The 11,321-nt window shown below is 49.7% G+C and overlaps 1 non-coding gene across 1 annotated transcript; it reads right to left on the bottom strand.

Moving 5' to 3' along the window:
* Positions 1 to 390: 390 nt before the first annotated feature.
* On the bottom strand, positions 391 to 463 carry TRNAT-AGU. Its single transcript has one exon. It is a non-coding gene; the product is annotated as a tRNA-Thr (tRNA).
* Between the last annotated feature and the right edge of the window lie 10,858 nt (positions 464 to 11,321).

Here is an 11,321-nt window from a genome sequence, read left to right as displayed (position 1 = left end):
TCTGCAATTACTGAGCTCTGGAGCCATAATTTGATCCTCCTGCTGCTGTCTGAAGAGATGAACCAGCTCTGACTGTAAATACCTGGCAGCCACTCCAGCTTTGTCCATCAGTGACCCCCACAAAGTCTGCAGGGTCCAGAAGGCTCCAAATCCCATTACTGGGTGTTCCCCTTCTCCGATTGCTGTACATTAGATCTATTTCAAGAGTACAGCTCTGACCACTGCTGGTTTCTCTGCTTCTCATTGCCTGTTGTTTGGTGTAGGTGCTGGAGGATATTTATAGTTCACTTAAGCTAGGGTGGATGCTCCAAAAAACAGCATCAGGAACACTTTGGGAATAAACAGGAAGATAAAGCAGTGAGGTCTTTGCAGGAGGTGCAAATCCTCCCCAGGCTCCAGTGAGATTTGAACTCACGACCCCTGGTTTACTAGACCAGTGCTCTAACCCCTGAGCTATGGAGCCTCTGAAATTTGGGTGCTTTTGCCTCTGCAAACATTTCATATCATAATTTTCTCATAATTCTGGTGTGAAATGGCCCCAGAACTGCTGGAATGTGCTGCTCCAGAGATTTTCAATTCTCTTTCCAAACTTCACCAAAACCCATCAGAGACACAAAACCACCACCACAAGGTGAACCCAAAGCTGGAATTTACTCTCCTTCAGCTCATCCCTGTCAGGACATCAGGATGGGTGATTCCCTTTTCACCAGCCCAGCAGCTTCAGGAGTCTACAAAGAAATTATGATAATGGGGCTCTTCATAGTTATTGCACTTATTTCGCAAAAACTGAAAGAAACGAGCCATGAAGATGCTCCAAAAGCTGGGCCCTCTGTCATATGAGGAAATGCTGAAAGAATTGGGATTAAGGGAAGGGAAGGGAAGAGAAGAGAAGAGAAGCGAAGAGAAGAGAAGAGAAGCGAAGAGAAGAGAAGAGAAGCGAAGAGAAGAGAAGAGAAGCGAAGAGAAGAGAAGAGAAGCGAAGAGAAGAGAAGAGAAGCGAAGAGAAGAGAAGAGAAGCGAAGAGAAGAGAAGAGAAGCGAAGAGAAGAGAAGAGAAGAGAAGGTTCCAAGGTGACTTTAGCCTTTCAGTACCTGATGGGCCTCCAAGAGAACTGGAAAGGGACTTTTGATAAGGACATGGAGGGACAGGACACAGGGAATGGCTTCCCACTGCCAGAGGGCAGGGATGGATGGGATATTGGGAAGCAACTGTCCCCTGGGAGGCTGGGCAGGCCCTGGCACAGGGTGCCCAGAGCAGCTGTGGCTGCCCCTGCATCCCTGGCAGTGCCCAAGGCCAGGTTGGACATTGGGGCTGGGAGCAGCCTGGGACAGTGGAAGGTGTCCCTGTCCATGGCAGGGGGGGAATGGGATGGGCTTTAAGGTCCCTTCCACCCCAAACCAGTCTGTGATTCTCTTATACCCCACTGCTCCCCTCTGGAAATCAGTTGTTTATTCATTTCTCCCTCTCAGCTCTTCCCATTTGTCACTGCTTCCTTAGGAGTCCATGTTTTGTTCCTTCCTGCTGCTTCATCCTCCCTTTGAGAGCCCTTTGGATGCCACCTCCAGGCTGAGTCTGATGGACTGGGGCTGAGCGCTCCCCAGGCTGAGCTTCCAGCTGGGGCTGAAAGTGTCACAGAAATGACATGTGGGGTGAATGTGGAGAAAGCAAGAATCTCAGAGAACAGAGCTTTGCATTTAGCATTTGGCCAATGAGAACCTCTGTGATATTGGTGTAGAATTGTTCAGTGTGGGCAGTGCCAGAGTGACTGGGAGACTCCTGTAGATCCCACCCCGTGGTGCCCTGGGCTGGCCCTTGGGGGATTTCTGCACAGAAGGAGGAGCTCTGGACCTGCACAGTCCCTTGTGCACCAAGTCTCAGCTTCCTCACATCCAACAGGCAACTCCTGCAGAACTCCAATAGAAAATCCCTGTCTGGATCACCTCAAATTTGGGGGAAGTATTTGTGGAGCCTGTCAGCAAGGCCAGGAGAGGATGCTGCCTGTGCATTAAACCCGCAGGCACAGAAATGTCTCATGGCAGGGGAAAATGTACAGCGGCAGCTGAAGAGGACTCTGAGTTTCAGGGTAGATGCACAAAGAGAAAATATAAGTACAAATGGTTAAAGGGTGACTCAGAATAAGCCACATTGTGTCTATTATTCCCGGTCTTTTTTTGTGGAAGAAAATTGCTCTCTTTGAAAGAAACCAGAAATTAAGACCATCCATCCTCCCAAGCGTAGAAAAACACAAACCCTCATTAGGTGGGCTGAAAGGCAATTCTCAGGCCTTTATCTGACAAGCTAAGAGCAGGATTCTGTCTATAGCATTTAAGGAGAAATGATGAATTACCTGGCATGGGTTCAGTGCCTGAGCTTGGCATTGGATGAACCCACAAAGAAGCCTGAAGCCAATCAAACAACTTCGTACAAGCCCTGCTGAAAGCAGCCCTTTGGGGGCACACAGGGAGGACGTGCACCAATAAATAAAGCTGAAAATAATAATGAACATCCCATGCAGGAACATGTGCTTGGAGCATGGTTTCCAAGAGCAGCTGGGCTTGGAGCCTGGGAACACATGGCTGAGCCATGAGAGACTGCCTGGCAGAAGGCAGTAATGGAGCAGTTTGATACAGGCTGTGTTCAGACCTGGACTTGAAAAATAATATGGTTTAAATGTGTGCTGGTGCTGGGAGCACTTTGGTGAGAAATGAATGTTCCTGGTAATGAGAAGTGATGGAGTGGTGAATGTGAAAGACTGCCTGGTGCTGGAAAGATTGTGTCCATGCTTTCCTGACTGAAACTCTGCCATGTTTCCCAATGTCTGTGTGCTATGAAATACTTGGATGTTTTAACCTCGGTGCAGACCCTTGCAGTGCTGAGAGCTGGCCTGGAGTGCAGCTGGAACTGCTGCAGCACCTCTGGGACCAGTAAGCACCAGGAGAGCCTCTGCTGAGCCCTGGCAGTCCTGTGCCTTCATGGCACTGTCCCCACATCCTGGACATGTCCCCAAATTTCAGTTTCTGTTTGATCCCATCTCAGGAATCTCTCCTGTTTTTCTCTCCCTTATGGTGACTGCTGAGGTGTGACCCAGGCACTGTGTCCTGTCCCTCAGGCAGGACTGCACCCTCAGATGAAGGGCCTGGTGCCTGCAAGGCTGGCCCTTGTTCTATTTTTACCCCTAAAACTCCTGCAATGACTTTCTTCCCACTGCCAAGAAGGAAATCTTCCTCCTGCACATTTGCAGTGAGATCTGGGCTGGCTGGACAAGGGCTGTGAGGCCATCCCAGGATTTCTGTGCCAGCTGCTCTGTGGCCATGCAGGATGAGCAGTGGAGCCCCCCCAACCCCCTGTGTGCCCACACAGACCCTGAACCCAAGCACAGCTGTCTCCTACACTGCTGGAGGCTCTTCTGAGCACCTCTGGTGGGAAAGCTATTATGAAAAATGAGGAAAACTGGAAGGAATAATAATTGCTAGATGAGATGGGAATGCAATCTCTTTGCTAGGTCCTGGCAGGGCAGCCTCAGCTACCAACAGGCTGGACAATAAAGGGACTTTCTCCTGGCGGAGTCTGAAGGAACTGGAACATTTTGCCTATGCATACAGTGCTTTGGCCGAGTCCTGGTGCAAAGTTTGTCCAGGGTCATTAAGAAATGACTGCTAATGAAGACATAATGAATTTTCTTGTTCAGTAGCAGCTGGGCTAACGAGAAATCAGATTTTGATTTGTTTTTCATGTTTGAATCTGTGTTTATAGCCAGGTACTATGATTTGGCTTCTACTCTGAGAACCACTTGATTATCAGGAAGGTGGAAAGATCTGCCCCAGAATTTCTACATAAGATACTTCTTGAGTTCAAAACCAGCACCAATATATTGTCTGTCAGCACAAAGCTTCCCTGGGCTGCTGACACAATTCTGCTTTTCCTCTGGAACAGACCTTTCATCTTCTTCCCGTGGGGAGGAGTAGGAGTCCTGTTGCTGTCAGGCAGGGTTCAGGAGCAGTCCTGGTGAATTTGGCTGCTTGGGCCATGACACAGAGTCCAGCTTGTCCAGGTTTAGTGACTAAATGGAGATGATGAGACTCTGGTTAGAGATGGTGATGACTGTGAGGGCTGAAGAATTCAAAGTCCATGGGATTGCACAGTTTGGAGATAAAATGTGCATTTCTTGCTCTCTTTATCCCAGCAAGCCCCATCTTACAGAGATGTTTATCCACTACAGTTGGATATCCAGTTTCCACCACTGACTTTTACCCTGGTCAAACCCATATCCCAGATGCTCTCTGCTTGTAGAACACAATATTTTTCACTTACCGTACTCGTAAACTTTAGTTACCAATCATAAATTCACTAATTTAGTTAAAATTTACCTGTTTAGCTGCAACAAACTTAAATATCATCTGCCCACTTAGGCAACAACTATCATTGCAGAGTCCAGTCACTCTTTTAGATTTTATCTCCTATGGGTTGCTTTTTGTATCCGGACTCATTGAAAACACTGTGAGGTGAGGAGTCTGAGAAGCACAACTCTACAGTTCCAATGCCTCTGGTTTTCATGGAAAATAAGAATTTCCACTGTGTTTTTTGCTTTCATCCAGAGATGAAGGAAATTGCTACAAAGTGGAAATGTTTGTGTACAGCAAATTAGGCATTATGGGCATGATTCATGGATAATCTTTGCAATCTTCAAGAATATTTTCTGAACAAAAGTCATATAAAGGGAGTCCCTGGACATCGACCTCCCACTGCTCTGTAAAGGCAAAAGGCAGCATGGGCAGCAATAAAGCAACAAACCCAAGCCCAGATGTTTGTTTTCCATGGATGGAAACATCCCTCCTGAAGGAACAGTGAGCTTTGCTGGCATTATTTACTGGGTATTTATTTCCAGCAAATGAAATTGTTACATCATGTTGGATTTCTGACAAGGCCAGGGTCCCTGGAGCCCAGCTCGGATCTGAGCTGGGGATGAGAGGCCACTTCAGCTCACACATAAAGGCTGGACAATGTGATGGACTCTGTAAAACTCTGCATGAATAAACCCTGGTAATGATTCGACCAAGAGCTCACAAGCTGCATGCTCTTAATTATAAGAAAGCCACAAAATCTCAGCAGCATTTTGGATCTGATGCGTGGAGACGAAAAAACTCATTTCACTCTTGTAGCCATACTTGATACTATTTTATATCCTTCTAGAAGTGAAAAGATGAAATTAGAAAATTGACATAATGAATGCAATATTACAAGGCAGGGGGTTCCTTCTGGCCATAAAATGAACCTGGAAGTTTGGACTGGCTTCCCCAGGCTTTCCCGGCCTGCTGGTGCTTGTGACAGCCCAGGCGCCGCCGCTGCCTTAAAGCTCCTGCCTTCCTTTAAAGTACCCTTGTAAAGTTTTCTTGGAAGCCAGGAGGAGTTTCCTCAGGTCCTGGGAAAAACCCTAAAACTGGAGTGCTGCTTGGAACAAACACGCTGCTCTGAGGGTGCCCGGTTTGTTCCCTGTGCTGAGGGAACAGGAGTTATTTCTGGAATGCAGCTGCCTCTCTTTAAGCTGCTGTAACTTCTCCCTGGAGCCCTCCTCAGATACAAAATTGGTTGAAATTACCCTTGACCCGTTTCAGATTAGCAAAGAGCAAAAATCCAGCTTGTTCTGCAAAGCACGTGGAGCTGCTGGGGCTGTGCAGGCCTGAGGAGATCTGCGGGCACAGCTCAAGCTGCCTTTCCAGGAATTTTCAGGAACACTTGTGAAACATGAAGAAACTGGTATTTCTGAGTATCCCAGCACCCAGAAGCAGAGGGACTGTGCACAGCTGGAAACCTGCATGGCACAGGCCCCCAGCCTGCCCTGCCATGGGCACCACGGCCCTGCCACCAGCCCAGGGCCACCGGCCCAGGGCCACCACCCTGGGGAGGCTCCGAGGGACTGGCAGAGCCCTTGGAGCTCTTTGGAATAAACCCCAGCTCAAGGCAGCCCTCAGCACCTGTCAGCCCTGAGAGAGGAGGATGTTTTATTGATGGATGCCCTTAATTACAGATGATTTGCTGAGCTGCAGGAGCTTAACCATTTGTGAGCCAGGCTAGACCCTGTGGGCTGTAGGAGAAAAATCAGTTTATTGAGCCTCAGTCCTGATGTAATGGTAATCATGACAGAGGGCAAGAAAGGTCCTTCCCCATCCTCAGGATAAAGGGTGCAGTACGTCAGAGGTTACTACTGGAAGTGCATAAAAATAGGGATTTACATCCCTGTTCTGGTGTGACTGCTCCAGCAGCAGCTTCTCAGCTGTGCCACTTCAGCCCTGTAAAACACAGGATTTCTGGGAGCAAGGAACAAACATTGCCATGGTCATTTTGCTTGGTCACAAATCAGGCCCAACAGTGGGAATCACCCAAAGCAGAGCCTGGTGGAACTCCCATGCTGGTCCCTGGCAGTATCACTGCCTCTCCTCTGTTAAATTCTCCAAAAACTCAGCTTGTTTGGCTGATGGAAGGTCTGGGAATGCACAGCACCACTGACAGCTCAAATACTCCTCACAGCCCTGTAGGAAAAAAAGACATAAATACCAGGAATGCAACAAAAGCAATTAAGTAATGCAGGAAGGCAGACTTTGTGCTAGAACCTCCTCTGGCACCTGGCAATGTGCCTGCTTTCCTGCACATCCAAACCAGCAAGAAATGAGAGCCAGAAGGGGATGAAGAGCTCAGCAACCCTTGGGTACTGCAGAAAAATCTTGGCCCTGGGGCTGGAAGTCTGTAAAATCCACAGAGGTGAAGCTGAAGGCAATGACAAAATCTCTCACTTGCACTCGTGACCTTCGTGTTGCTGCTCCAGAATTCCCACGGGAGAGCAGCACAGATGGTCCAACGCAGAGCTGTGGATTGTAATCAGCTGTGGGGTTTGCAGTGGGTTTGTCAGGAGTGATGCTGAACATGTCCAGCTGCTGCAGATGAGGATCTCTGATACCATTTAACTTCCAAGAGTTGAGAGTTAACTCCAGACTGTCCCTGCTGTAGCTGTAAGATCGTCACACATACTCAGTTTGCAAAATTAATGCAATTTCAAGAGGAGATTTAAACTTTGCTGCAAAAATCTCATTGGAATGTCAATATTACAATCTTGAGTGCTGAGATCGAACCCATGGTGGGCAGCAGGAGCACAAATTCAGGGATAAAATAGGTGGAATGTGACAACAGGGGGTCATTTGACTGCAAACTGCAGTCATGAGACCAAACTGCATTGTGAGACCACCAGACCAAGCAGCTGTGCCCTGGGGAAGATGCATTCACTGCTGCATGTTGCAGTGCCAAAGCTGATCAGAAGGGTAGGAGACAACACCTTACCTGCAGCAGAAAAGTTAAATGAGCTGAGCAGGTTGAGCTTGACTCGATTTTGGGTCTGCCAGAGCTGAATGCTAAAGAGAGGGTCCATAATCCTGTGCTGTGACTCAAGGGATAATTCCCTGGGCCCCATTATGGACCCCTGGGTACTTATTGGACACCAAGCAGACACACAACCATGGATTCCTGAACAAATATTTCAGTATGGCTTACAGCAGCTGCTGGAGATACCATCTTTCCTAACTCCTCTCAGGCCAGCAGCAGGAACTTCTGTAGGAGTAAACAAGCAGTTGTTCATCCCAAATGCCCAGGGTTGGAAGGAGGACTCTCTTCCGGGTGCCCTCAGGAAGCTCTCCCTGAAATCTGTTTCCCATCACACCCTCTAATATCACACAGCCTCATTCAGGCTCTTAGAATGAGCAGAACTCCCTCGGGCTCTCCTGGAAAACCTGCTGTTCATTTTCTTTCAGGGCACTGCAGAGAACCACCCAGATTTTGCTCCTCTTCTTGGCTTGTGCTGCCTGAAAGGTTCTTTCCCCAGAGGGTGCTGGCACTGCCCAGGCTCCCCAGGGAATGGGCACGGCCCCAAGGATGCCAGAGCTCCAGGAGCCTTTGGACAGCGCTGCCAGGGATGCCCAGGGTGGGCTTGTTGGGGGGTCTGGGCAGGGACAGGAGTTGGACTCAGGATCCTGGTGGGTCCCTCCCAGCTCAGGAGATTCCATGATTCCAGGATTCTATTAAATAAAAACCTACACAAGAAACTTCAGCACATTTGGTAGGATTGAAGAAGCCAAAGGGGGGGTTGGTTTATCTCCATTTGTTCAGTTGGTTGCTCAGAGTTCCGTGGTTTCCAACTGAATCCATTGTTAATCCATAATTTAGGAGGTCTCACACTGCCAGAATCCCCCCAGAGTTTCCATGGCTTGCTCTGTGCTGTTCACACCACTCAGTTTGTGCTTCAGGGGCATTTGGACAAGTAACATTTGGGGACAATAAAATAACACAAAAATCTGCCCCCAGGTTTGAGGAAATGTCCCTCTGAGGAATACATCTGCTGCTTTGCCCAAAGCTTATGCAACATGCTGGCAGCACCCAAAATCCAGGGATTTCACTGCCACTCTCAGGCTGTGGTTTGGGGGACTGTCAGCAGGGATCCACTGCAGCTGTTTTTCTCTTCTGCTATCCACTGTAAATAAATAAATTTAGTTAAGTAATCAAGTAATTTAGAAGAAGCATGTTAGTAAATAAAGTAATTCAGTGGAATTAATGAGCAAACAAGGACAGCAAATTAAATGGGCCTTGCTCATCGTCAGCAGGCTTAAATTATGGGGAAAAACCAGTGCAGTTTCAATGTGAGAAGGCAAAGAGAAGACATTGCCCTGCAGTACTTCTGGTGAGAGCTGGGTAATCCAGTGTGGGCTAAGAGTGAGGGGTTCCTCTAAAGCTGGGATTCTGGGCTCTCTGTGGGTGCAGCTCTCAGCTTCAGAGTGAACGACTGAGCTCACAAACCATCTACAAAATAAACATTCCTGGCTCTGCCCTGAAATCAGTGGCAAAGAAACATAAGCAAAGGAACAGATGGTGTTGGAATCAATGACAGTGTGCCTGGAGGTGTTTGCCTAGCGGGTTAAGGGTGCAGGGATGGGACTGCAGGGATTGCACTGTCACTGCTCAGCTGGCCTCTGGGCATGGAGCAGCTGAGGGTCAGTGGGGAGTCACAGAAAATCCTCAGCTGGGAGGGACCCACCAGGATCACCCAGCCCAGCCCAGCCCCTGCCCAGACCCACCAGCAACCAACACCCTGGGCATCCCTGGCAGCACTGTCCAAAGGCTCCTGGAGCTCTGGCAGCCTCGGGGCCGTGCCCATTCCCTGGGGAGCCTGGGCAGTGCCAGCACCCTCTGGGGGAAGAACCTTGCCCTGAGCTCCAGCCTGAGCTGCCCTGGCCCAGCCCCAGCCGTGCCCTGGCTCCTGTCCCTGTCCCAGGGAGAAGAGACTGGAGCTGCCCCTCAGGAGGAGCTGCACATCCCAAAGAGCCTCTCCTCAGTCTCCTCCAGCAGAGAGAGGATACAAACAAAATGTCCTCAGCCACTCCTCACACAGTTCCCCTCTAAATCCTTCACCATCTTCATGTCCCTCCTTGGACACTCTCTAAGAGATTTAGATCCTTGGGGTCATCATTAGATCATCCTGTGGTGCCCAAAACTGTCCCAGGAGTGGAGGTGAGGCTGCCCCAGCCCAGAGCAGAGCTGGACAATCCCTCCCTGGCCTGGCCAGCAATGCTGGGCCTGATGCGCCCAGGACAGGGATGTCCCTCCTGGCCCCCAGGCACTGCTGGCTCATGTCCAACTGGCCATCAATCAGGACCCCCAGGACCCTTCCCCAGTCTGTACATCCAGGGCTGCCCCATCCCAGGTGCAGAATTGGGCATCCCATTATAGAGACCAGAACCAGCAGCTCCCTGGCTGGGGGAGGGTCCTTGGAGCTCTTCTCCAGTGGCCTGAAAGGATGAGAAAGCCCAGAAATCACTGGTTTGGGGAAGCAGCTACTGGGAAGAAGGTAACAGGATATGGGGGTTGGGACAGAAGAACCTCACCTCTCCTAACCTGAGCTTTCAGCGAGGAAGAATCCTGATTGGAAGGGCAGAACTGGAAAAATTCTGATTAAAAGGGCAAAACTGGAGAAATCCTTATCAGAAGGGCAGAACTGTCACATCAGACAGAAGCAGTGCCTGTGCACAGCCCCGGGCTCCAGCTCCTGGGAATATCAACCGACACAATCTCACTCCTCTCCTCTCTGAACAGCCTTTCATATTAAATTTCTTATCAGTCAGTTTTGCCAGCACAGCACAATCTGTGTCTGCACAGCCTGAGCGGGCTGAGCTTCTCAGGAGACAAGAGCTTCCAAATATCCAAGGGCAGAAATCAGCCATGGGAAGTGTGGTCTGGAGGTGGGGTTATTGAAAGGAACTTTTGGAGAAGCCCTGAAATCAGGTTTGCAGCCCCACCAGAGGTGGGTGATGCCTGAACTCCTTCAGACTCAGGCTTACAGAGGCAGGGGAACAACAGATCAAGCACAGCCCTAAAATTCCCTGCAGTGAGAAACTTGGGAAAGTAAAATGTGATCCTCCCTCCTTCTTTATTAAGGCAGCACAAGGGTTTATTATTGTATCCCTAAAGAAGGGGCAGGGCAGGGGTGGTTAGAGCTGTGTTTTCAGGCAGCAGCAGCAGCAGATCCCAGGCCGCCTCCGTAAATAAACTGGCTGCAGACAGGGAATTGTTGTCTGAGGCCCAGCAGCTCCACACAGTAGATGTGATGTGGGGAGTGGATTTGCCACACATATTTCACATCATCTGAGCTCAAGCCTGAGAGCAAAATCAAAATAACGCAGAGGAAGCCGATCCCCGCGGGATTTTGGCAGCAAAGGCGAGCTCAGGCCCTGCGTGTGTGGCAAGAGCTGCTGCTGTGGGGGTTCCTGCTTCGCAGGCTGATGTGGTGTCAGCTCCTGCTGGAGACAGCGTGGGAACTTCTGCTCCAGTGGCAGAAGCCCTCACATACTTTTATGGAATTGCCTCATTCCCAAGGGTGCTGGTGAGCCTGGGCCCCCCGGGCTTGTCAGCAGCTGTCCCACTGTAAACTTATCAACACCAGATTTGCTCTCCCATTTCATGGCCTGTTCACACAGATTGGTGACATCCCCCCGCAGCCAGGCACAGTTTGCTCTTCCCCTTCATGCTTTGAGTAACTTTTCATCACCAGAGAATGCTGGGGTGTGCTGGACTGGCTGCTCCCAGTCCATGAGGGTGTGGAGCTGCCCAGGCCCCAGGACAGAGCCCATGGGGGCTGCTGGAGATCTCCCCCCATCAGAGCTGACCACTGACCTCCACTTCTCAACCACCAGCCCATGACAGAACCTTGTTCTCTGTTTTCTCAATTTCCTTAAATTTTGATAAAGATTCTGTGAAAGGCTTTTAGAAATCCAAGCAGGCTTTATCAG

The sequence above is a fragment of the Onychostruthus taczanowskii genome, unplaced genomic scaffold, assembly GCF_017590055.1.
Source record: "Onychostruthus taczanowskii isolate IOZ18803 unplaced genomic scaffold, ASM1759005v1 scaffold25, whole genome shotgun sequence".
NCBI lineage: Eukaryota > Metazoa > Chordata > Aves > Passeriformes > Passeridae > Onychostruthus > Onychostruthus taczanowskii.
The sequence above is the reverse complement of the archived record's forward strand: the minus strand, read 5'-3'. Positions and strand labels throughout refer to the sequence as shown.